Consider the following 26621-nt stretch of genomic DNA (forward strand, 5'->3'; position numbering starts at 1 on the left):
ACGCTTGACGTTCGCTTTACCTAGAACAAGTATGAAACTAGAATTACTTTGTAGGTGTGATAGGATAGGTTTGCAAGATAATAAAGAACACATAAATAAGAACTAGGGGCTGTTTAGATAAAGAAGCAATAAAGTAAATATAGAGAGTGTGGAAAAGTGGTGCTAGGAGTTGTGAAATTGTCCCTAGACAATTGACTATGTTACTAGACCGGTAATCACTATTGCAATTCTATTTGAGGGAGAGGCATAAGCTAACATACTTTCTCTACTTGGATCATATGCACTTATGATTGGAACTCTAGCAAGCATCCGCAAATACTAAAGATTCATTAAGGTAAAACCCAACCATAGCATTAAAGTATCAAGTCCCCTTTATCCCATACACAACAATCCCCTTACTCGGGTTTGTGTTTCAGTCACTCACACAACCCACTATAAGCGAATCATGAACGCATTGCAACACCCTACAGCGGGAATCCCTCACGCTTGCACGACACGGAGGGCACTATAGGATAGCACCAATAATAAAACATGCAACTCAAACCAATCATAGCAATTCATCAATCACCGATAGGACAATGGAAATCTACTCAGACATCATAGGATGGCAACACATCATTGGATAATAATATGAAGCATAAAGCACCATGTTCAAGTAGAGGGTACAGCGGGTTGCGGGAGAGTGGACCACTGAGTATAGAAGGGGGAAGGTGATGGAGATGTTGGTGAAGATGACGGCGGTGTTGGTGAATATCGCGGTGATGATGATGGTCCCTGGCAGCGCTCCGGCGCCATTGGAAGCAAGGGGGAGAGAGCCCCCCTTCTTCTTCTTCTTCTTCCTTGACCTCCTCCCTAGATGGGAGAAGGGTTTCCCCTCTGGTCCTTCGCTCCCATGGCATGGGAGGGGCGAGAGCCCCTCCGAGATTGGATCTATCTCTCTGTTTCTGCGTTCTCAGATTCTGCCCCTTCACCGTTTCTTTTATATCTGGAGATCCGTAACTCCGATTGGGGTGAATACTTCGCCTAGATTTTTCTCGTAAAATTAGCTTTCTTGCGGCAAAAGAAGAGCGTCAACCGCCTTACGGGTGGCCCACGAGAGTCCAGGGCGCGCCTAGGGGGGAGGGCGCGCCCCCCTGTCTTGTGGCCACCCCGGATACCGTTTCACGTTCATTTTACTTCCCAAAAATCACAAATATTCCAAAATAATTCTCCGTCTGTTTTTATCCCGTTTGGACTCTGTTTGATATTGGGGTTCTGCGAAACAAAAAACATGCAACGGACAGGAACTGGCACTGGGCACTGGATCAATATGTTAGTCCCAAAAAATAGTATAAAAAGTTGCCAAAAGTATATAAAAGTTGAATAATATTGGCATGGAACAATCAAAAATTATAGATACGACGGAGATGTATCAAGTATCCACTATGTTCTGAGATTTATGTTGCTATGACTTTGCTATGCCTAATGCTTGTCACTAGGTGTAACATCCCGGATGTAACTTTCCATAATTGTAACTCCAACTCTTGCCATTTCCGGCTATGTGATATATTATTTTCTTCGTGGTTGGTTTTTTTCTTCCATTTTGCATTTTGTTCATGTCATGCATTTCATCTCATAGCATCATGCGCATTGCATCTACATGTTTTCATAAAACTTGCATCCGCTCCTAGTTGCCGCTCCTCGCTTCTCTCCGTTGCGTTCGTTGACCGTTTCGAGACCAACCGTGTTTTCGTGTCCCTTTTGTCAAACCACCTAACCTCTCGGCACAACCATCGACCCACTCTTGCGTGCATCTGAAAACTGCTCGGAACCCGAACCGGGCTGTCGTGACCAATGAGTCCGGATCATCCCCAAACATCTATAAAACATCTTCGTTTTCTTATTTGGACTTCCCAAGCCTATTTTATTCTCGTCCGTCCGATTATGATTGGAGGGTCCGATTAGCCCCTAAACCTAACCCCTTCCTATAAATAGCCCCCTAACCCTAAATTTTAGGCCTCCTGTCCCATCCACCCATCGCCGCCGCCGCCACTCCACCAAATCCACCTCGGGATCCCCTTCTCCTTGATTTCAGCCACCAGCCAACCATCGCTCTCCACCGCTCCTCATCGATCCAGAGCTCGCGCCCCGATCCAAATTCTTCTCGGCCTCCACCCGCTGCTGCCACTCCACGACGGCCACCCCGACAGCCCCGTCGCCGGCCGACCAAACCAGTAGATGAGCGCCATGCCCTTCCCTTCTTCCCCGTTCCCTCTGGTTCCCTCTCTCACCTGCTCCATGTCTTCTCCAGGAAGCCCACAGGAGCATCCATGGTCATCCCCTGAGCTCCACCTGCCAGCGAGACTCGCGGCTCCGTCACCGGCGAGTCCCTGCCGTGTCGGCCATCTTCTCCCTCGACTCGTTCCGCTCGTCTGCAGAGGTCGCGAGGCATCTCTGCTACATCGAGCCGCTGCTCGTTTCCACCTCCAGCGCGCCTTCGTTGACCTTCCTGGCCGCGCCACCGGACCCCACAGGTCGCCGTGCCCTGCCATCTCCGTCTCTCTCTTCTTCCTTTCTCTATTTTCCCCTCTGAATGTGTTGTCTTTTTCTTCAGACAACACCACGCCATGGCCTGCAGGTTCCCTCATTCCACGCGCCTCTAGCCAGATTGACGCTCCAAGCACAGACCTCGCCGTCTTGGACCCCCTTGCTCCGCCTTGCTCTGTCGCCGCTGTCCATCGCGCCGCCCTTCTACAAGTCCCGCTACCGCCGAGCCCCTGCATCGAGCTCTTCTTCCTCTACAACGAGCAGAGCACAACCACTCGCCCCGTTGACCGTGCCTCGCTCAAGCGCGCGACTGGGCTGCCTCCCCTCCAGCACACCAAGGCCCAGCCTGCTCCAGCTCCTCACCGGCCCAACTCTAGATCCGGCCTCTGGCTCGATGTGAGCAGCTCCCCCCCGTGCCCTGGGCCAGATCTTAGTTTCGGCCCGTAGATGTTTTTTTTACCTGGACGCTTTTGCTATTTATTTTCAAAGGCTGCAGTCTTACAGAAAACCCCCTAGTGTTCATGCATCTAATAACTAATTAACCATGCATCATATGTAAAAACTTTATATATGTAAAATGCTTAGTTTTTCATCTAGTTTCATAATCTGCTACTTTCATCTATGTTAAAATGTTTAAATGTGTTGTTTGAATTAATTTGCTTAAATGCCATGCTAAAATGCTTTATTTCATAACTAAATAACAGTAGCTCCAATTTTAATAAACTTTATATGTAAATGGGGTGGAAAAATGCATAGATTAACTTGGTGCACTTTGTTTTATTGTTTAACAACATTAAAATATGTTTTAAGGCAGAATAGTACCAAATTCGAATATTGCTCATGAGGATTTTCTAGAATTGTTGTTTGTTGTTTCCGGCCTCATTTAAACTTGCCTAGATAGGTAGATTGCTTATGTTTCACCTCTTGCCATGTTTAACAATATTTAATGTTGTTGGGTACATAAACGAGAGTGAACTAAATAAATGAATGTGGTGTTTCGTCAATATGCAACTCGTTGCATATTGAGCTCCACTTAACTTGTAGTATTGTTTGTTGCACTTTGCCATGCCATGCCTCATTAAACCGGACATGCATCATACTTGGTTGTGCATCGTGCCATGTTTATGTGATGGTTGTTTACCATGTTGTTTGCTTCTTTCCGATTGGGCTTCTCCTTGATAGTTTTGGTTACGTTGCGATCGTGAGGATTCGTTTGACTACGTTGGTTCGACTACTTCATGGACTCGTTCTTCTTCCTAACGGAATTTCAGGCAAGATGACCATTACCCTCGATATCACTTCTATCTTTGCTTGCTAGTTGCTTCGTTCTATCGCTATGCTGCGCTACCTATCACTTGTTTACCATGCCTCCCATATTGCCATGTCAGCCTCTAACCTTTTCACCCTTCATGGCAAACCGTTGTTTGGCTATGTTACCGCTTTGCTTAGCCCCTCTTATAGCATTGTTAGTTGCAGGTGAAGTTGAAGATTTCTCCATGTTGGAACATGATTATGTTGGGATATCACAATATCTCTTATTTTAATTAATGCATCTATATACTTGGTAAAGGGTGGAAGGCTCGACCTTATGCCTGGTGTTTTGTTCCACTCTTGCCGCCTTAGTTTCCGTCATATTGGTGTTATGTTCCTTGATTTTGCGTTCCTCATGTGGTTGGTTTTATGGGAACCCCTTGACAGTTCGCTTTGAATAAAACTCCTCCAGCAAGGCCGAACCTTGGTTTTACATTTACCTAACAACCTACTAACTTTCCCTTGGGTTTTCGCGAGCCCGAGGGTCATCTTTATTTTAACCCCCCCGGTCCAGTGCTTCTCTAAGTGTTCGTCCGACGAGTAGACTGCGGGGCCACCTCGGGGAAACTTGAGGGTTGGTTTTACTCGTAGGATGTCTCATCCGGTGTGCCCTGAGAACGAGATATGTGCAGCTCCTATCGGGATTTGTCGGCACAGTCGGGCGGTCTTGCTGGTCTTGTTTTACCCTTGTCGAAAAGTCTTGTAACCGAGATTCCGAAACTGATCGGGTCTTCCCGGGAGAAGGAATATCCTTCGCTGTTTGTGAGAGCTTGTGATGGGCTAAGTTGGGAAACCCCTGCAGGGTATAAACTTTTGAGAGCCGTGCCCGCGGTTATGTGGAAGATGGGAATTTGTTAATATCCGGTTGTAGAGAACTTGACACTTGACTTAATTAAAACACATCAACCGTATGTGTAGCCATGATGGTCTCTTTTCAGCGGAGTCCGGGAAGTGAACACGGTTTGGGTTATGTTTGAACGCAAGTAGTCTTCAGGATCACTTCTTGATCACTTCTAGATGACGACCATTGCGTAGTTTCTCTTCTTACTCTTGTACTCGCCTTTAGCCACCATATTTTGCTTCTCAATTGCTGCAACTCGACCTCATTACCACATCCTACCCATAGCTTAAATAGTCTTGATCTCGCGGGTTTTGAGATTGCTGAGTCCTCGTGACTCACAAGATACTACCAAATAGTTGAAGGTGCCGATGATACCAGTGCAAGTGATGCTACCGAACTCAAGTGGGAGTTCGACGAGGACCTTGGTCGTTACTACGTGTCTTTTTCTGATGATTAGTAGTGGAGCCCAGTTTAGACGATCGGGGATCTAGCATTTGGGGTTATCTTCTTTTCATTTGGATTTGTCCGTAGTCGGACTATGTGTGTACTCTGAATGATGTATGATTTATTTAAGTACTTGTGTAAAGTGGCGATTGTAAGCCAACTCTTTATCCCACTCTTGTTCATTACATGGGATTGTGTGAAGATGACCCTTCTTGCAACAAAACCACAATTTGGTTATGCCTCTAAGTCGTGCTTCGACACGTGGGAGATATAGCCGCATTGTGGGCGTTACACTAGGGCCCGAGTGCCATTATTTCAGATCTGAACCTATTATGTTTTCATGAATATATGTGAGTTCTTGATCCTATCTTGCAAGTCTATAGTCACCTATTATGTGTTATGATCCGTTAACCCCGAAGTGACAATAATCGGAATACTTACCGGTGATGACCGTAGTTTGAGGAGTTCATGTATTCACTAAGTGTTAATGCTTTGGTCTGGTACTCTATTAAAAGGAGACCTTAATATCCCTTAGTTTCCAATAGGACCCCGCTGTCACGGAAGGGTTGGACAAAAGATGTCATGTAAGTTCTTTTCCATACGCACGTATGACTATATTTGGAATACATGCCTACATTACATTGATGAACTGGAGCTAGTTCTATGTCACCCTATGTTATAACTATTACATGAGGAATCACATCCGACATAATTATCCATCACTGATCCAATGCCTACGAGCTTTTCACCTATTGCTCTTTGCTTAGTTACTTTAACGTTGCTGTTGTTACAAATACTACAAAACTGCTACTGTTACTTTTGCTACTGTTACCGTTACTTCCGTACTACTTTGCTACTAAATACTTTGCTATAGATACTAAGTTATCCAGGTGTGGTTGAATTGACAACTCAACTGCTAATACTTGAGAATATTCTTTGGCTCCCCTTTTGTCGAATCAATAAATTTGGGTTGAATACTCTACCCTCAAAAACTGTCGCGATCCCCTATACTTGTGGCTTATCAAGACTATTTTCTGGCACCGTTGCCGGGGAGCATAGCTTTATTCTTTGAGTCACTTGGGATTTATATCTGCTGATCACTATGAGGAACTTTAAAGACGAAAGAACTAAGATTTATCCCTCAACTACAAGGGGAGGTAAGGAACTGCCAGCTAGCTCTGCACTTGATTCTCCTTCTGTTATGAGTAAGCTTGCGACACCTAAACCCGCTTCTGCTATGAATTCTGATATGTCGTATGTTATTGTTGATGCCACTTCTACTATGCATGATACTTATGATGAAACACTTCTATGCTTGATACTATTGTGCCATTAGGTGAATATCTTGATGAACAACTTGCTAGGGCTAGAGAGAATGAAACTATTGAAAATGAAATTACTGATGATAGTGATGATGTAGGTTCTCCCCCTAAATATGAATTGCCTGTTGTTTCCGAGGGTTATGTTATGGATGAAGAAACTGCTAGACATTTTCTTGCTTGCAATGATAGACCCAATCTTAAGAAGTTACTAGCTAAACTGAAACAAAAGTCCCTGAATGCTAGAATGAAATATGACCCTGCTTTTGCTACTTCACCTATCTATGTTACTGATAAGGATTATGATTTCTCTGTCGATCCTAAGATAATTACTTTGGTTGAATCTGATCCTTTTTATGGCTATGAATCTGAAACTGTTGTGGCACATCTCACTAAATTGAATGATATAGCCACCCTATTCACTAGTGATGAGAAATCTCGCTACTATTATATCCTTAAGATATTTCCGTTCTCATTAAAGGGTGATGCTAAAACTTGGTTTAACTCTCTTGATCCTGGTTGTGTGCGTAGTCCCCAGGATATGATTTATTACTTCTCTGCTAAATATTTCCCTGCTCATAAGAAACAAGCTGCTTTAAGGGAAATATATAATTTTGTGCAAATTGAAGAAGAGAGTCTCCGACAAGCTTGGGGGAGGCTTCTCCGATCACTTAATGCTTTGCCTGATCATCCTCTCAAGAAAAATGAAATACTTGATATCTTTTATAATGGACTAACCGATGCTTCCAAAGACCATCTGGATAGTTGTGTTGGTTGTGTTTTCAGGGAAAGAACAGTCGATGAAGCTGAATTGCTACTGAATAATATGTTGACTAGTGAAAACAATTGGACACTTCCTAAACCAACTCCTAAGCCAACTCCGAAGAAAAGAGGTGTTCTATTTCTCAGTCCAAAAGATATGAAAGAGGCAAAGAAATCTATGAAATAAAAAGGTATTAAAGTTGAAGATGTTAAGAATTTACCTCTTGTTGAATAAATACATGGACTTAAATACCACCTATTGAAGAAATACATGGTCTTGATAACCCGACACAGGTAGTGAAGGTAAATTCTCTCTATAGATATGATAAAGTTGAAATCCTGTCTACTAAGTTTGCTAGCCAATGCTTGGAGGAATTTGATGACTTTATGGCTAGACAATAAAACTTCAATGCTTATGTTGGTAGAAAATTGAAAAGTAATGCTTATATGATTGGACACTTGTGTGATTATATGTCTAGAGTTAAATGCGAACTTAAACTCATTAGTAAACATGCTTCTATGGTTACCACTCAAGTAGAACAAGTGCTTAAGGCTCAAAATGATTTGCTCAGTGAATTGAATAATAAACATGACTTTGCTGTTAGACTAGCAACTAGAACGGGTAAAATGACTCAGGAACCTTTGTATCACGAGGGCCACTCTAAGAGAACTGAGCAAGATTCTCGGAGAAATAATGTTGATGCACCTAGTCCTTCTAAAAAGAAGAAAAAGAAAAATGATAGGGCTTTGCATGCTTCTAGTGAACCTGTTGTAGACACACTTGAGAATCCCAATGATATTTCTATTTCTGATGCTGAAACACAATCTGGTGATGAACATGAACCTAGTGATAATGTTATTGATAATGTTCATGTTGATGCTCAACCTAGCAATAACAATGATGTAGAGGTTGAACCTGCCGTTGATCTTGATAACCCACAATCAAAGAATCAACGTTATGATAAGAGAGACTTTGTTGCTAGGAAGCACAGTAAAGAAAGAGAACCATGGGTTCAGAAACCCATGCCTTTTCCTCCTAAACCATCCAAGAAAAAGGATGATGAGGATTTTGAGCGCTTTGCTGAAATTATTAGACCTATCTTTTTGCGTATGCGTTTGACTGATATGATTAAAGTGAATCCTTAAGCTAAATACATGAAATATATTATTACAAATAAAAGAAAGATACCGGAAGCTGAAATTTCCACCATGCTTGCTAATTATACTTTTAAGGGTGGAATACAAAAGAAACTTGGAGATCCAGGAGTACCAACTATACCATGCTCCATTAAAAGAAACTATGCTAAAACTACTTTATGTGATCTTTGAGCTGGTGTTAGTGTTATGCCTCTCTCTTTATATCGTAGACTTGAATTGAATAAGTTGACACCTACTGAAATATCTTTGCAAATGGCCGATAAATCAACTGCTATACCTGTCGGTATTTGTGAGGATGTGCCTGTTGTGGTTGCAAATGTTACTATTTTAGCAAACTTTGTTATTATTGATATTCCCGAGGACGATAGTATGTCGATTATCCTTGGTAGACCCTTTTTGAATACTGCAGGGGCTGTTATTCATTGCAACAAAGGCAATGTCACTTTTCATGTTAATGGTAATGAGCATACGGTACATTTTTCGAGGAAACAACCTCAAGTTCACAGTATCAATTCTATTGGAAAAATTACATCGATTATTATTGGAGGTTTTGAATTTCCTCTTCCTACTGTCAAGAAAAAATATGATATTCTTATTATTGGGGATGTACATGTCCCCGTTGAGGTAACCTAGTGTTATTTGAAAATTTCTCCGGTTTCATGCGATTCAGAATGAGTTTGTTAACAAGACTTGATCAACCTTGTTAGTGGATTCCTTTTGATGAGCATGAGATGGATGAAGTTAGAAAGCACAACTTTCTGTACCTTCTTTTTACTTTTTGTTATTTAGATTAAATAAAGCAAAAATAATATTTTCTGTCTGTTTTCTGAATTATCCTTGGAAAAAAATACCCCGAAAATAAAAGTTCTCCAAATGCCCCGGAAATTTAGTATGATTTTTATGGAATATTTGAGAATATGTGACACTGAGAACACAACAGGGGGAGTTAGCACCTGGCCACGAGGGTCCAGGGCGCACTCACCCCCATGGGGCGCGCCCCTGCCTTGTGGGCCCATGGTGGCCCCCTTCCACTTATTCCTGCACCCATGCTCTTCTTCTTCCTCCCAAAAAAATCACTATCCAGCTCAAGCACGAGTTCTAGCTCATTTTGCTGCCATTTTCGATCTCCTTGCTCAAAGCTCCATTCACAAAACTACTTTGGGGGATTGATCTTTGGTATGTGACTCCTCCAATGGTCCAATTAGTTTTTGTTCTAGTACTTTATTCATTGCAGATTTTTACTGCCTAGGTGACCCTGTTCTTGAGCTTGCATGTCAAATTTATATTGTCCCAAGTAGTTCTAATGCATGATATAGTCTCTAGGCACTTGTGGGAGTAGTTGCTATCAATTTTATTGAGTTTGGTTCACTTTTATTTGGAGTTATTAAAATTTTCAGAAATTTTTCAGAGGAAGAAATATGTCTAGGAAAATGTACCAAGGAGGTTCTTCAAGGAAGCAAGGACCCAGACTAGCAATACGTGAGCAGGACGACGAACCACCGAGGGAAGCTTACGTACGGCCTTGTGAATGGCCGTCAGAAGAGTTTATGGTCAAAGCAGGCATCAAGGATGAATTTGATGCATATGTGCATAATGCTGATCTTGAGGACTTCATGCAAGATAAGTGCCCTCAATACTACCATTTAACTGATTCCTTTGTGAGAAGGTTCAAATTTACATCTAAGTGCCCTCTCCGCTTCTCCGCCCTGTTCCCTTTCTTGGAAGGTTGATGATGACCAGTCAATGCCATTCAAAGCTTCAAATTAAGCTTCATCATCAATTAGTCCGGCCGGGTCAACTTCAGGGGCGAAGGTATGCTTACGGAGTGGGGGGATCAGGCTGGACACTTCATAATGTGGTGTAGGAATTCTCCGGTTCTCCGCGTCATAACCCGACTGGTACTTGGTGAGGTCTGCTTCATCAGCTATCAGGGTAGCCATGAGGCGTATCTCCTTCACACAAGTGGTGAAATCTTCCTGGTCAAAGGGAGTGCCATCCTCCTTAAAACTTGGATAACCAGTGGCGACGTCGGTCGGGTCTAACTCCGGCACCCAAGCTTTGGCCCGACTTAAGGCAGCCACGGATCCGGCTCTTGCAGATGATCGCCTCAATTCAGTGAATCGCTGGGGCAGCATAGAGAGTTTCCTTAGCACATCTACCAGGAGTGTGGGCACTTCATTGGATAGGGCCACTGTGGCTAAAGCACGCTGAGACCCAGTGTAGAGTTGCTCCACCAGCGTATAAACCGCCTTCAGCTTTATCAGCATATCTTGGTTAATGACAAGTTATATGATCACTACAAACATTCACATATTTGACATCTGCAGGGCAACTTACCAAAGATGGCTGAGACCATTTGAGAGACATGGCACTTTAAGCCGGATAATTCGGCGGTCGCCTCCTCAAGAGCCGCCTCTGCCTTCTCAGCTCGATTGATCAAAGCAATTTTTTCGTTAGCCCAGGCCTTTTTCTCCATTTCAAAGTCTTTTTTCAGTGTTTCTTGTTCAGATATACTGAATTCAAACTTGGAGTTGGCTCTTTGGGTTTCCGTCTCTTGTGCTTCCAGGCGGTTCTTCAAGTCAGATACTTCTGTTTCAAGTTGATGAGTGGTGGCCTATACAAATAGCGGGTCAAAATCATCACTGCTATCATGTAATATTAAAGTCCCAAGCCTTTTGCAAGCAACAACACTTGGCACTTGGAGGCTAATGTCTACCAAAGAATTTTACTTATGGGGCGGTTCATGAGAGTAAGTCCCAAGCACTTTGCAAGCAAGAGTACTTGGCCCTTGGGGGCTAATGCATATTGCTGTTCAAGGTTTACAAGTGTTTATTCTATACAAGCATATGAAGCTTGCCCTTGGGGACTATGGAGTAAGCCATTTTTCTTATATGTTATCTAAATATATCACTAATGTTATTCAGCTTGTTTCTAAGTCTACAACATATTCATCATAAGCAATAGACTTGGGGGCTGGCATAATAAGGATAAACTAGTACAAAGAAAAGGATTGTACCTCAAACTTCTGGTGCATCTGCTTCACCATATTAGTTTCAGTGTTACAGCTGCTGTGCACTTGGCTCATATAGCCACAAAAACCCTCCTCAATACTCATATGAGTATAATCAGCAACATCAAGCTTGGCCCTGCGGCGTTCCAGAAGCTCCTCCTTGGTGGAACATTTGGCCAGTATGATTGGCCTCCTAGGCTCAACATAGCCGGTCTTGGTGATCGTGACATCAGGGTCTTGAGGGTCATCTGTCTTGGCCGGGCTAGGGACTTCCGGGTTTTCAGAGCCATCGGCGGCTCATTCGGCAGGCGGGTCAGTAATTGGTGTTGGCGTGTCATGAGCTAGCTCAGGTGGCGGCTCATGAGTGGAGGCTTCAGGTGCGGCCGTTCCAAGTGCCGGCTCTGTCAAAATTGGCTCTTTGGCCGGCTTGTTCTTCTTCACCTTTTTATTGGGCTTTGGTTTTCCGCTGAGTAAGATCAAATGGTCAGTGCAAATATAGAGAATTGAAATGAATACAGGATAAGCAAATCATCATAACCCTGAAGCAGTCTTGAAGGCCGTTAAGTTGGATTGCATTGACTCGTCGGAGGAAGGTGAAGTTTCCTGATAATTGAGTCAGAAGAATTGAGTGGTTGACGAGTAAGACCCGTCAGAGGGTAAAAGGGATTTAAATCGAAAGTGACCTCGTTCCGATGCTTCCTTGGTGTGTTAGGTAAGCCGGAGGAGATCTCCGCATCCTTGCTGGTCCGGGTCTGCCTCTGGCTCTCATGAATTTGTCGCTTCAAAATAAATTGAGGATCTTGATAAGCTAAGGGATGTGAAAATCTTACTTTCCGGGTTACTCTGCGGATTTTTTGTCTTGGCAAAGGCTCGGAGTCGGAGGAAATGATAGTTACCTCTTCATCCTTGCCATGGCTTGTTCCTGTGTCCTCCTGCTGATAATTAGTGTCAATAAGATGGTTAAAAAAAGAGCCAAGAATGTCAAGGGCTACCTCTGACTCAGAAGAATCTTCTAGCCAAAGCAAGTCAGAGGCGGTGGCTTTCTTGCCCTTCTTCTTTGCAGTCTATTTCCTGGCAGCTCTCTTGGCCTTGCTAGCTTTATTCGCAGCTTCATGATCATATTTAACCTTCCAGAATTTGTCACCAGCCTGTGAAAATTAGCAAAGATATGAGTATGGATTAAACATCAAAAAATAAAGGTAATTTATTCAGATGGGCGGCTTACCGCTGGAGTCGGGTTAGGTTCGCAGAAGGGGCTTAATCCCACCTTACCACAATCTGCTAGGCTCTCGTTCAAGAGCGACTTCGTCATATCGTTGATGACATCTTCAGGCAAATCATCAAGACTATGCCGCAGAGGATCATCTTTCTTGCCTGTGTAGGTGCACATCAGGCCGGGGCGCCGGCTCAATGGAATAACCCGCCAGGCGAGCCAAACCCGGACTAAATCGATGCCATTTGGCCCATTCCCCATAAGAGCCTTGATCTTAGCCAGGGTGGGGGCGAGCGTCTTGCGTTCGGCGGCTGTTATTTTGTCAGGAAGTGGATGTTTGGACTCCAGGCGCAGAGCACGAAAGCCGGGCAGAGGATTTTCATCAGCCGGAGAAGTATCTTGACAATAGAACCATGTCTGATTCTAGTCTTTGGGATGACTCGGCAGGTTGGCATAAGGAAAAATTACGTCTCTCCGACGTTGGATTGAGACATCACCAAGTTCTAAGCTTTGGCCGTTGGCACACTCATTCTGGTGGTTCAAGTAAAATAACTCTCTGAAGAGTAGTATGTTGGGTTCTTCTCCAAGATATACTTCACTGAACACTTGGAAATTGCAAATGTTAGACACGGAATTGGGCCCGATGTCTTGAGGACGGAGGTCAAAGAAGTGCAGGACATCCCTGAAGAATTTTGAGCCGGGTGGTGTAAAACCCCGGTTCATATGGTTAGTGAAAACGATGACCTCCCCCGCTTTGGGCTGGGGAATTTCCTCCGTTGGGTCAGGAGCACGATAGGACATCACTTCCTTCTTCGGCAGATAGCCGGTCTTAACAAAGTCATCAAGAGTACTGTCTGTGACGATGGATTTGACCCAGTTGCATGAAGTGGGTGCTTTCGGTGCCATGGTGATGGAAGCCTAAGAAAGAGTAAAAGATTTCCAGTTCAAATTTAAGTCGAAGAAAAATATTGCAGTGCATATTCAAGATGGCGTCTTATAAAGGGGCCTAATGGTATAAGGCTAATTATGTTAGATTATTTAAGCCGCCATGAGCGCTATATGCAGGTAAGTTATTTAAGCCGCCATGGGCGGTCAAGATTATCAATTGAGTATTGCCTTTTAAGCCGGTGATGAGAGTCGCCATGGCTAGGTGGATCTAACAAATACATTTTTTTGCCTAAGTGTTGCATAAACAAGTTTCACAAGTTGCAGCTATTATTTTGGATCAAACGACAGCTCAGAAAAGAAAATATTCTAGACCCAAAAACGAAGAACAGAGGAGTTCGTCAGTTCTAAAGAGGCCTTTGTACAAGAAAAAGGGGTCTGCTAGTATCTAAAATGGACGCGAAACAGCTACCGCATGAGTTTCATAGTTCTTTTAGATGAAAAGAGGTAGCGGTGGAGAAACTGCAAAGAACCCGTGATGAACAGCAAAGAGTACAGAGGAACTCGCAAACCCTAATGTGGATCTAAGGTGCAGAAAGGCGAAAACTTACAGCGGCAGATCTATTGCGGAGGGCCGCCGCCGTTCTCTGGACTGATTCAGGTCGATGCAGCGGCCAAGGTCGAGGAAGACGAGGTGCGCGGCAGTGGCGGAGCTCGAGCAGTAGTAGGGTTGCGATAGGAAGAAGACGAGGAAAGGGGAGAATGAGAAGAGACCTAGTAGTGCCTGTTTATAAAGAAAGACTGATAAGTGGGCACGAAAAACGAGGAGGCCGAAGACATGGTTATCCAATGATAGGGATGCCTCGATTTTCGGATGGTCATTAAATATAAAGATCCGTTGAGTTACCTCGGGCAAAACATACATTAATGGTAGATGACGTCATGGTGGGTTACGACGAATCTGAAGGATGATGTCATGGCGGGTTACAAAATTTCATAAGCAAAGAGCAGAAGAGTTTTTTGAAGTGTTGAAGATTTTTTTGAAGTGTGGAAGATTCTTGCCTAATATTGGGGATATAACTATTAGGTATGACCCGCCCAGGAGGGGTCGGGTTATACCTATGAGTATTTTTGAAGCCCAAGGCCAAGCTTGAAGATGGTGGTTCAGTTAAGGGCCCAAAGTCCAGAGGCGACTTAAGGCCCGTAGAGATAAACCTCCATATGTACATAACTTGTATTGTATGGCAAGAATAGTTAAGAGACCGAGCCGGACACTATTTATGAGCCGGCCGGGACTCTGTGAGCCACTGGGCGTCGACCTCTATATATAAAGGGACGACCTGGCGGCGGTTCAGGGCAAGTAACATCAGATCGAGAGCTAGGTCAAGCGATTTCGCTCCCTGGTAATCGAGACATAAGCAATCCCACTCAAAAATGGATCGTAGGCTTTTACCTTCACCGTAAGGGGCCGAACCAGTATAAACCCCGTGTCCTTTGTCCCGATTAACCCCTTTAAGCTTCCTAGTTGCAATGGCTCCACGACTAAGTCCTTTCACTAGGACATCTGACGTGATAATTCCACGACACTTGTGCTAGTCCTAGAGGAAAGACTAGAAATCTTGTTTTAGCATTTATAACTCTACACGTGCGTATGAGTTTTCCTCTAAATCACATATTGAAGAACCATAGCAGTTATAGGACAGAATATAAACATTAATATAAACTTGGAAATAAATAATACTCAAATATTATTGCCTCCAGGGCATATTTCCAATAGTCTCCCACTTGCACTAGAGTCAATAATCTAGTTTACATAACTATTTTTACACCAATGGCAATCCAGTGTTGTTCATCTTTTGCTCGTGGTAGAGGCTTCATCATCGGGTCTGACATATTAAAATCCATGTGAATCTTGAGTACTTTCACTAAACATTCTCCAGCACAATATCGAATAAGGCAGTACTTGGTTGAATATGCCTGGACTTCTGGCGGCACTTTGGCTCCTTGCTTGAGCCACAACGGCGCTATTGTCACAATAGAGCCCCATGGGGTTCAACCCACTTGGAACCACATCTAGTTCTTGAAGAAATACCTTTATCTAAACTGCCTCCTTTGAAGCCTCTGAAGATGCAATATATATTTTCCTCTATCGTAGAATCCACAATAGTGTTTTGCTTGACACTTTTCAAACCACTACACCATCATTGAGAGTGAAAATGTAACTCAACTGAGATTTGTAGTCATATGTATAAGTCACGAAGGTAGCATCCTTGTAACCACTTACAACGAGCTCTTCATCATCTCATAGACAAGATCATATCCTTAGTCCTTCTGAGGTACTTTAGAATAGTTTTAACTACTGCCCAGTGAGCCAATGCTGGATCAATTTGGTATCTGCTACAAACACTTAGCACATAAGAAACATCTGGTCTTGCACATAGCATGGAGTACATGATAGAACCAACTGTCGAGGCATATGGAACACTACTCATATGCACTCTCTCATCAACTATTTGAGGACATTGATTCTTGCTAAGTGTCGTGCCATGTGACCTTGGGATTGTGCCCTTCTTGGCATTTTACATTTTAAACCTCTTTCAAACCTTGTCAATGTACATGCTCTGGATAAGCGCTAACAGGCATCTTGATCTATCTCTATAGATTTCAATGCCTAATGTATAAGCCGTTTCGCCTAAGTCTTTCATCAAAAAACCATTTTTCAACGAATCTTTAATTGTACTAAGAAATTTCACATCATTGCTAATCAACATTATGTCATCTACATATAAGATTAGAAATGCTTTAGAACTCCCACTAAATCTCTTGTAGACATAAGATTCTTCACCATTCTTGATGAACCAAATTCTCTGACTACTTCATCAAATCAAATATTGCAGCTTCTTGATGCTTGCTTCAAACCATAAATTGACCTTTGAAGCTTGCATACCTTGCTGACATTTTTACGACTGACAAAACCTTTTAGTTGTATCATGTATACATTCTCTTCAAGGTTTCCATTTAGGAAAGTCGTTTTGACATTCATCGGCCATATCTTGTAATCGAAATACGAGGCAATTGCCAACTTAATCCGCACGAACTTAAGCATAGCTACGGGCAAGAAATTCTTTGTCATAACCAACTCCATGAATTTTCTGGAACCCTTTCGCGACAAGCCTAGCTTTATAGATAGTAGGATTACCATCAACATCCATTTTTCTTTTGAAAATCCATTTATATTCAATAGGTTTCATTCCCTTTGGATGCTCTACCAAGCTCCACATTGGTTTTAATACATAAATTTCATTTCTGATTTCATGGCCTTAAGCACATTCCTTTGAGTTGGGCGGTGCTATCACTTCTATTTAGTCTACAGGTTAATCTTCCTCTAAGATGAATATCTCATTATGATACCACTCAGGTGGTTCACTAACTCTGCTTGATGCGAGCAGTCAGTTACAGACTTAATTAGCTGGATTATCTACATTAGATGTAATAGCTCCCATCTCGGTTGTAGGGATAATTAGCAAAACTACTTCCAATTCTTTAGCTCATCAACTGTCGCCAATGATTCATCAATCATCAAGTTGTACTGTCCTCCTACTCACTTCTTTAATGAGAAATTCTTTCCCAAGAAAGAATCCATTCCTCGTAATAAAAACATTGTTATTAGATAGGTGATAGAAGGAACACCCAATTGTTTCTTTGGGATAACCTACAAAGTAACATTTGTCCAATTTGGGATCGAGTTTGTTTGGCTGTAAATGTTTCACATAAGTCTCACAACCACATATTTGAAGACATGACAAACTGGGTTTCTTCCCATGCCATAACTCATATGGTGTTGTCTTAATAGACTTAGACATGCTCTATTTAGTGAATAAGTTGTAGTTTCTGGTGCATGATCGAAAGGATCAGGATGTCGCCTAGAGGGTCAGGGGTGAATAGGCATTTTGAAAAATTCTATGGAATTGGCTTTATCACAATGCAAAATAAACTAAGAGGACATACTTTTCACGCATAAAACCTAAATATACTAGGCTTGACTAAGTACACCAACAACTTACTCTAAACAAGATGAGCACAACAAGGATGCTAACAAGCACAAGCCGCACAAACTTACTTGAGCAATATCACAAGATATGGAAGTATATGACACAAGTTAGCAATTCACAGTAGTCACAAGATATATCAATAGTAGCAAGTATGAATTGTGGAATATAAAGTGTAGGCCTAAATAATCTCTACACAGGAATAGACAACACAATATAACAAGGACAACAAGATATAGTGAATGCACAGTCAAGTGAACAAAGTAAACCACAAGTAAGGAGTTAGGGTTAGGGATAACCAAAGTCACGGAGACGAGGATGTATCTCGATGTTCACTTCCTGGAGGGAAGCTAGTCGTCATTGGAGGGATGGGTGTTACCACAACGGCACACCAACACCATGAAGTCTCACCCTATTCTCCTTGAGATATCACCATGAAGGCAATTCTCAACCACTAGTGGTAAACCTTCAGGTGGTCTCCAAACCTTCACAAACTTTCTAGGGGAAAAATCACAAGTTGATTCCTCACCGAAGCACTCCTACCCTTAGGAGCTCCGAACCTCTAAGATTAACAAGATCAAGGGGGAAATGCTCAGGACTTGCTCAAATAACAAGTTGTTTGGTCAAAAGAGGGAGAAGGAGTGGATCTATCACTTGGTGAAATCTCTCTCAAGAACTCTCACAAATCTCCAGAATCTAAGATTTGAGGTAGGAGAAAAGAGATGGAGCTTTTTGGAGATGTGGGTCTGGATATTTGTGTTGCTCAACCCCTCCACGAAGTGGTGAAGGGTCTATATAGGTTAGAAGAAAAACTAGCCATTTCTCATATTTTTCTGTAAGTGCCCGGTTGTCCGGGTAGCAACCCGGATGTTCTAGGAAATGCCTTGATGATCTGGGTAGGGACTTGGATGATCTGCCTAGATCAACTTAGCACAGTCATGCAGAGGAGTCTGAATGTCTAGGACGGACTCCGGATGAATATTACACAAGTGGCTGTGCACACGGAACCCTGATGATTTAGATGGGTACCTGGATGATCTAAGCAATGGTCGGACGATCCAACTACTTATCTAGATGATCCAGCTTCTTAGCCAACATATTGGTGTCTCTTGGTCCTCTAGCTAGATGTCTTGGACACAATCTGGATGATCCGGCCAATCTCGGATGATCTGGGTAGCAACCTGGACGATATTGCTGTTAACAGGAGGATGGCGCTTTTGGCGGTAGGATTTTGGCTAAGGAATTTTTGGTATAAATTGAGTGGAATGGTGTACAGAAGATATTGAATTGAGCAAATATATCACGAACCCCTTTGATCTCCTCTTAATAGTGCGGGAGCCCAATAACTCAAGAACATAAAAGAGCTGCTCTAGATAGCTCTGAGAAATCCAATCTTGAGCCTATCTTTCTTTGATGTTCATCTATCCAGACCACTAAAGCCAAATCAACTAATATGCCTTTGACAAGAGCATTTCACTTGAGGTTGATATTGTCGTTTGTGCTTGGCTCAAGTTGGAAACACAATCTTGATCATGACACTTGGTGAATACATCAATAACTCTCCCATAAACCATGTGGGAAGCATTTCCTTGTATTCCATCTTCATGTTTCCATCATGTGATCATCAACAAGCTTCAATCATGTAATTCTTTGGCATGCCAATCTTGAACTTGCCCTTGTTAACCATGATCATCATCACTTGTTGTCATCCTTTCATTGGCACTTGGAATATTTCCCTGGATGCAAGCTCATGAGAATCACCTAATACACATAGACATATACAAGCATATATTATGGGTTAGTGCACAAAGCACAATTCACAATTTCTTACCATACCACAAGATCTCATGTGGTACATTAGTTGCACTTATGTGTTGGCCATTTAGAATTGATCTTCATGATTTATCTCATTCAACCTTTATCTCTACTCCATGATCAAAACCTAAAGTCAAAAAAGGCCATTTCTTTTTTTATCATGATAACCATCCCCAATACAACCACATAAGAAGTGTTCAACATGACTTTTCTTCCTTGCATCAAGGCGAATGATTTTCTTTTTAAATCATCTCAATCCGAGGTAGCATGCACAATATGAAGCCCCAACAATATGACCTGGAAGTGAGGAGAAATGTTTCACCCCACACGAGACACCTAAACACTGATATCCGATACATTACATGAGTTATCCGGACCCCAAGAATTCCTCCAATGAAAATGGAGCATCTCAAGCTTAACGATTTCGTTCTTAAATATTTCAATCCTAACTCATATGTGGCTTATGGGTTCCAAGTACTGAACTACTGTCAATGCACTTCATTCCAGATTCTGAAACGATGTTGATGGCGTTCATTCCAAATCCATCCAATCTCATTAGCATCACTCCATGGAACAAACCTTTATATATAACTTGATACCAAAGTTGCTCCATAGGAATTCTCATCCATTACCAAGTCTCAATGCATATATTTTGATTTCATCCTTCAATACATCCAATATTCTTCATGCATTGCCAATGGGACTTTCCTTCAAATGTATATCTCGATGCAAACATTAGTCCATAAGGATTGTCATTAATTATGAAAATTACACATGGGGACTACATGTAACCCCATTTCGGTAATTGATGACAATCTCAACAAGAGGATTCATTATTGGGAAAAGGATTATAGGTGGCCTCAAATCAGTGGAGGATATTACAGTGATGGGCATTCATACTTTTGGTTATCAGCGCCCTCGGACCACTGCGACTACTTATAGGCACCTATATGGGCCACCAATGATGGAGTGAAATCCAGCAAATCCCAGGTAGGGTGTCCCAAACTGCCAGCGTTAGTGCGATGGTAACAAAGACACATGATTTTACCCAGGTTTGGGTTCTCTCAAGTAGATAATACGCGATGTCTTGCTTTGATTGTATTGATTTGAGGGAGTATAGATTACAGGTTGATCTACTGCGAGATCATTATGTGTCGTATACGAGCCATACCCCTCGGCTTATATATACCGAGGGTGTCTAGTATTTACACATATATAAAGGTCGGTTACATCTAGGGTAATCTTCGGGTAGATGACCTCTAAGTCCAGGAGTAGGCATCAAGTCTTCGGAAACATCCCATATGGGCACTATGGGCTTTGGCGAACATGGTCCACTAATAAATCATCACGGGGGTCCTCAGCACGGCCCTCTTAGCGGGGAGACAATGTGGTGAGCACCTCCTAATCTAGGACACCATCACTGCTCCAGGTACTTGGCCGAGTCTTGAAGGGCGCTGTTTTACTCCTTGGTCTTGAGGAGGTCAGAGTACATGTCACTCAGGTCCTTCTCCCGCTCCTTGGGAGATTTTTCAAACTCTCTAGCCTTGGCGGCTAGCTGTGAGTCGAGCTTCCAAACCTCGTCAGCCAGTCCACCCTTCGAACTCCAGACCGAGTGTGCTCTTGAGGAAGGAAGCTTGATTAATCAATTGCTTCTGGTTGCGCCCCTTAGTGTGTGTGTGGCTGCAGCCTCAGCCCTTTTTCACTAGCTCAGCACATCTGCAAGCAACTCTTACCACTCGGCTTCCCAGATGCTGATGGTGGCCTCGCAGACATCGATGCTGGCCTCGCCGTAGTCTAGGGCAGCTTGTCGCTACTCCAATGCAGCATGTAGCTCCTAGAATGACGACCACTGTTGACGGAGCTTGGCATTCTCAGCCGCGGTGGCATCCCTCTATTGCGCTTGGAGGCCCTAGAGTTATCATTTCTCTCGCCCTAGTGAGGTAGAAATGTGGCGTTCAGGTTGGCCACTTGGGCCACTCTATTCTCATATGTGGATATGGAGGCCACCCGTAACTTGAGATGCTCCTTTGCCATGTTGAAGGTCCAATGGAGCTCGTGAAGGATAGCCGCTCGGCCACCACGACTTGGTTTCTGCTAGCCCACGAGCTCCCGAGGATCATCATTGGTGGGGCTTGAAAGACCGCGAGTATCCCGTTGATATCTCCTTTTTGTTGGAAATATGCCCTAGAGGCAATAATATTTGTATTATCATATTTCAATATTCATAATTAATAGTTTGTATTATATGTTATAACTGCTATGATCCTAGGATATGTGAATCAGTGGAAAACTCGTATGCACGTGTGGAATGATAAACGGTAAATAAAAGGTTCCTAGTCTCACCTTTGAGACTAGAGCAGGTGTTGTTGGTGATCACGTTTTCTGGATCTTGGGATATCATTAAGTGTAACGGTAGTCCTAAAACAACATTGAGATTATGACATTGGAAGAACGATCATATTGAATCGACCCAATCTTGTTTGTTATGAATTGAGTTAATATCATCTGCATTCAATTGTAATAACAAAGAGTTTAATGTGTGATGTTGCTCCTTGGACCATGACAGTATCATGGTCACTTCTTACCGTACGGTGGGATTTGGGGTTGCTCAAGGGTCACCCGTAACACGGTAATCATAACGACAACTTACAGGTTCATCGAAAAGTTTGACAAGTGGCCAGATAGATCGAGAGTGGTATTTGCTCCTCCGAAGATGGAGAGACATTCTTAGGGCCCTCTCTGTGTGATGGCATCATCATTGTCTGTAACGCCCCGGATTTGTTGCGCCAGGTGTCCGCCAGTTATTCGCCATCTTTGCCATGTCATTTGCTTGCGTGTTGCATTTTATCATGTCATCATGTGCATTGCATTGCATACGTGTTCGTCTCATGCATCTGAGCCTTTTCCACGTTGTCCATTTTGCAATCCGGCACTGCTATGCCCTCCAACGTTCCCCCTTTCGTCTCCTGTTGTGAATGGGTGTTAAACTTTCTCGGAATGGCCCGCGGCTTGCCAAGCGGCCTTGGTATAGCACCAGTAGACCGCCTGTCAAGTTTCGTGCCATTTGGAGTCCGTTTGATACTCCAACGGTTAACCGCGTAGCCCGAAACCCCCCTTCTCTTTGCAGCCCAACACCCCTCCAAAGTGGCCCAAAACCCAGCAAACTCCCCTCCATGCTCTCGGTCGTTCGATCACGATCGCGTGGCCGAAAACCGCACCTCATTTGGACTCTCCTAGCTCCCTCTACCTATTTAAACACCCCCTCCCCCAAAAATTCGCGGATGATTCCCCCAAAACCCTAGATCCACCCCGTCCGCACCGCCGGACATGTCCACCCGGCGACCGGACATGTCCGCCCCGCTCCCCCGTCCAATCAGATCCGGCCACGTGGCCTCGCCGCCGTCCCTTCGCTGCCAGGCCCGTCGGGGCCCGGATCCGTCCCGCCATGGGCCGAATCGGGCCGCCCGAGCCCTTCGCGCCCAGGCGCCGCGACGGTCCTCGCCGCCGCCGCGCATCTAGCCGCCGGCCAGCGCCCGCCGCCACCAGGCCCCGCCTCCTCGCCGCCGTCCGGCCCCGCGCCTGGCGCCGCCCCGGCCGCCCCGCCGGCGCAGCCCCGGCCGCGCGCACGAGTCGGCCGCCCCTCGCCGCAGCTTCTCCCGTGCCTGGCCTCCGCTGCCTCCGCTGGCCGGAGCCGCGCTGCCCCTAAGCGAGCTCGCCGCGCCTCCTCGCCGGCCCGCCGTCCTCCGCATCCCACGCCGCCGCCGGCCGCGGCCTCCCCCGACCCTTTTTCCTCAACTCCGGCCGCCGTCCCTGTCGTCTCCGGAAGGTTCCGGCCAACCTCGTTCTTCGTGCCTCAGATCTGGATCTGGAAGAAGAGGTTGACCCCGAAATTTTGCCCAAGTCCCTAAGTTTTGCACATTATCATGCCATGATCATCGCATCATATCTCCATGCATACTGCTCTGTTTTATGCGTGTAATATGTCAAATTGTTCGTCTCAATGAGTACTTCATTTCATTCCATTGTATCATGTTCATTTGATCTCATCTTGATGCCTGAATCATCGTTGCAAGAGTGCTATATGATGTTGGCTGGTGACTGTTAATAGAACAGGCTCTTTTGTCATTTTTGCCATGTTTGATGTGTGCATCCTATGAGGTTGATGTCTACATGTGTTTTGAACTATGCCATGCCATCTTTACATTGGTGTTTGCCATGTATTTTTGTGATCATTGTGGTGACTAGAACAAGCATGCAAACTAGGCTTCGTGATGTTGCTGATTTCAGTTCCTGTTCTGCTATTATTTTTATGCCATGTAAACTTGATGATACAGAGAGATCCATGCATATTTTGAGATACTTCAGTGAGGATGTTTTGAACATATGGTTTTGCTATATCCATTCATGCCCCTGGTTGCAATTATGGAGTAGTCTAGCATGTCATTTTTGTGCTCTACTTTTGCTACAAAATGTTCCCTGACAGATTGTTTACATGTTATTCAATTTTGCCAAGGTTGTTGTACTTGATCCTTGCACGCTATGAACTTGTTCTTGCCTTGGATAGCTTCATAAACATGTCTTCTTGCTGATGCTATGCTTATCTTGTCATGCAATGATTTGTGCTGAGTGAATCAAGCTTGTTAAGTAGTGTACTTGCTGTTACTGTTTTGCTAGGCTGAATCTGTTATTTCGTGATGCTATGTAAACCTGCTGCTACTAGTCATTCTATGCATAATCTGGAGATGTTAACTAAGGGTGTTTTGTTCTACATGTCATGCTCTATCCATTCAGGCCCCTGGTTGCAATTATAGACTGGTTTAGCTTGTTGTAATCTTGCTCCAAAGTTGCTAAATAATGTTGCTGTCAGCCTGTTAACATTAAGTTCAGTTTTGCCATGTGTTTTGCTAGTGATCCATGTGCCCTATGAACTTGCTCTTGCTATGCTTAGCTTCATAAGTATGTCTTCTTACTGTTGGTTGCCTTTCCATGCCATGTAATGCTCTGTGGTGAGTGGTACAAGCTCACCAACATGCCTACTTATTGTTGTTCCTGCCATGCATGAATCTGTATTATAACTTGCTATGTTTACATGGGTGCCATCATATTTTCTGCTCCTTTTTGGCTCATGGTCAGTAAGGGACCTTTGTTCTATGCATTTAGTAGGTTCATGCCATGCCTTTGTTTGCCATGATAAGTTCCTGTAACATTTTGTTTGATAGCTCTAAACATTGCAACCTGATGTTATTTCTGCAAAAGTCCGAAACTATTATTATTTGCAATCTTGCCATGTGTGTTTGAGCATGCTCTAGTGGTTTCTGGAGTTAGCTCAGTGTTCATGTTTTGTTATGCTTTACCTGTACATCTGCCCATACCTTTTGTTTTCATGTTGAGATGATGTAGCATGTTGTTTTGATGCTTGCAATATGCCTAGTTGCTGTTTTGGACAGATTGTTGCTATAACTTGTAGTGTGTGTGTGTTGAACCGTTGCTCCGTTTTGAGTGTGCTTTATATGAAACTTGCTTAGAATTGCATGTAGCTTCATATTATCATGTTGCATCCTTGTTTTGAGGTGTTTGCTTGATGTTTGGGTGCATTTTGCATCAATGCCATGTTTAACTTGTTTTGCTCATATCTTCTAGGCCGTAGCTCCGAACTAAATGAACTTTATATGTAACTTGACTAGAATCTCATGTAGATCATCTTGGTGCATCTTAACTTGCTGTTTAACAACTTGAACATAATGTTTATTCAGATCTGGACCAATTTCGAAATATGCATATGAGGACTTACCGGAATTGTTATATGTTGTTCCCGGCCTCATTTAAACTTGCCTTGATGTGTTGCTCTTGTTTGCATCATCTCTTGCCATGAGTAGATTCATGTAGCTTTGTCATGCATCATGCTTGTGTGTGCATCATGCCTTGTTCATGTGTGGTGTGTTTACTATGTTGTGTGCTTCTTCTCGATAGTTCCTGTTTCGTTGCGATCGTGAGGATTCGTTCGTCTACGCTTGGTTCGTCTTCGTGGCTTCATCTTCTTCATGGACTCGTTCTTCTTCCTTGCGGGATTTCAGGCAAGATGACCGCTACCCTAGATCTCACTACTATCATTGCTATGCTAGTTGCTTCATTCTATTGCTATGCTGCGTTACCTATCTTTTGCTCATCAGGCCTCCCAAATTGCCATCAACCTCTAACCTTTGACACCCTTCCTAGCAAACCATTGCTTGGCTATGTTATCGCTTTGCTCAACCCTCTTATAGCGTTGCTAGTTGCAGGTGAAGTTGAAGATTGCTCCATGGTGGACTGGATTATGTTGGGATATCACAATATCTCTTATCTAATTAATGCATCTATATATTTGGTAAAGGGTGGAAGACTCGGCCTTATGCCTGGTGTTTTGTTCCAATCTTGCCGCCCTAGTTTCCGTCATACCGGTGTTATGTTTCCGGATTTTGCGTTCCTTACGCGGTTGGGTGATTTATGGGACCCCCTTGACAGTTCGCTTTGAATAAAACTCCTCCAGCAAGGCCCAACCTTGCTTTTACCATTTGCCTCACCACCACCTATACCTTTCCCTTGGGTCGGCCAACCCGAGGGTCATCTTTATTTTAGCCCCCCCGGCCAGTGCTTGTCTAAGTGTTGGTCCGAACCGGGCAGACTACGGGGCCACCTCGGGGCAACTCGAGGGCTGGTTTTACTCGTAGGCTGACTTATTCGGTGTTGCCCTGAGAATGAGATATGTGCAGCTCCTATCGGGATTGTCAGCGCATCGGGCGGCTTTGCTGGTCTTGTTTTACCATTGTCGAAATGTCTTGTAAACCAGGATTCCGAGTCTGATCGGGTCTTCCTGGGAGAAGGTATATCCTTCGTTGATCGCGAGAGCTTATCATGGGCTAAGTTGGGACACCCCTGCAGGGTATAAACTTTCGAAAGCCGTGCCTGCGGTTATAGGCATATGGGAATTTGTTAATGTCCGGTTGTAGATAACTTGACACCAGATCCGAATTAAAACGCATGAACCATGTATGTAGCCGTGATGGTCTCTTTTCGGCGGAGTCCGGGAAGTGAACACGGTTTTTGGGTTATGTTTGACGTAAGTAGGAGTTCAGGATCACTTCTTGATCATTGCTAGCTTCACGACCGTTCCGCTTGCTCCCTTCTCGCCCTTATTTGCGTATGTTAGCCACCATACTGGCTTAGTCGCTGCTACAACCTCACCACTTTACCCCTTCCTTTCCCACTAAGCTTTGCTCGTCTTGATACCCATGGTAATGGGATTGCTGAG

This window comes from Triticum aestivum, chromosome 4B (assembly GCF_018294505.1).
Source record: "Triticum aestivum cultivar Chinese Spring chromosome 4B, IWGSC CS RefSeq v2.1, whole genome shotgun sequence".
Taxonomy (NCBI): domain Eukaryota; kingdom Viridiplantae; phylum Streptophyta; class Magnoliopsida; order Poales; family Poaceae; genus Triticum; species Triticum aestivum.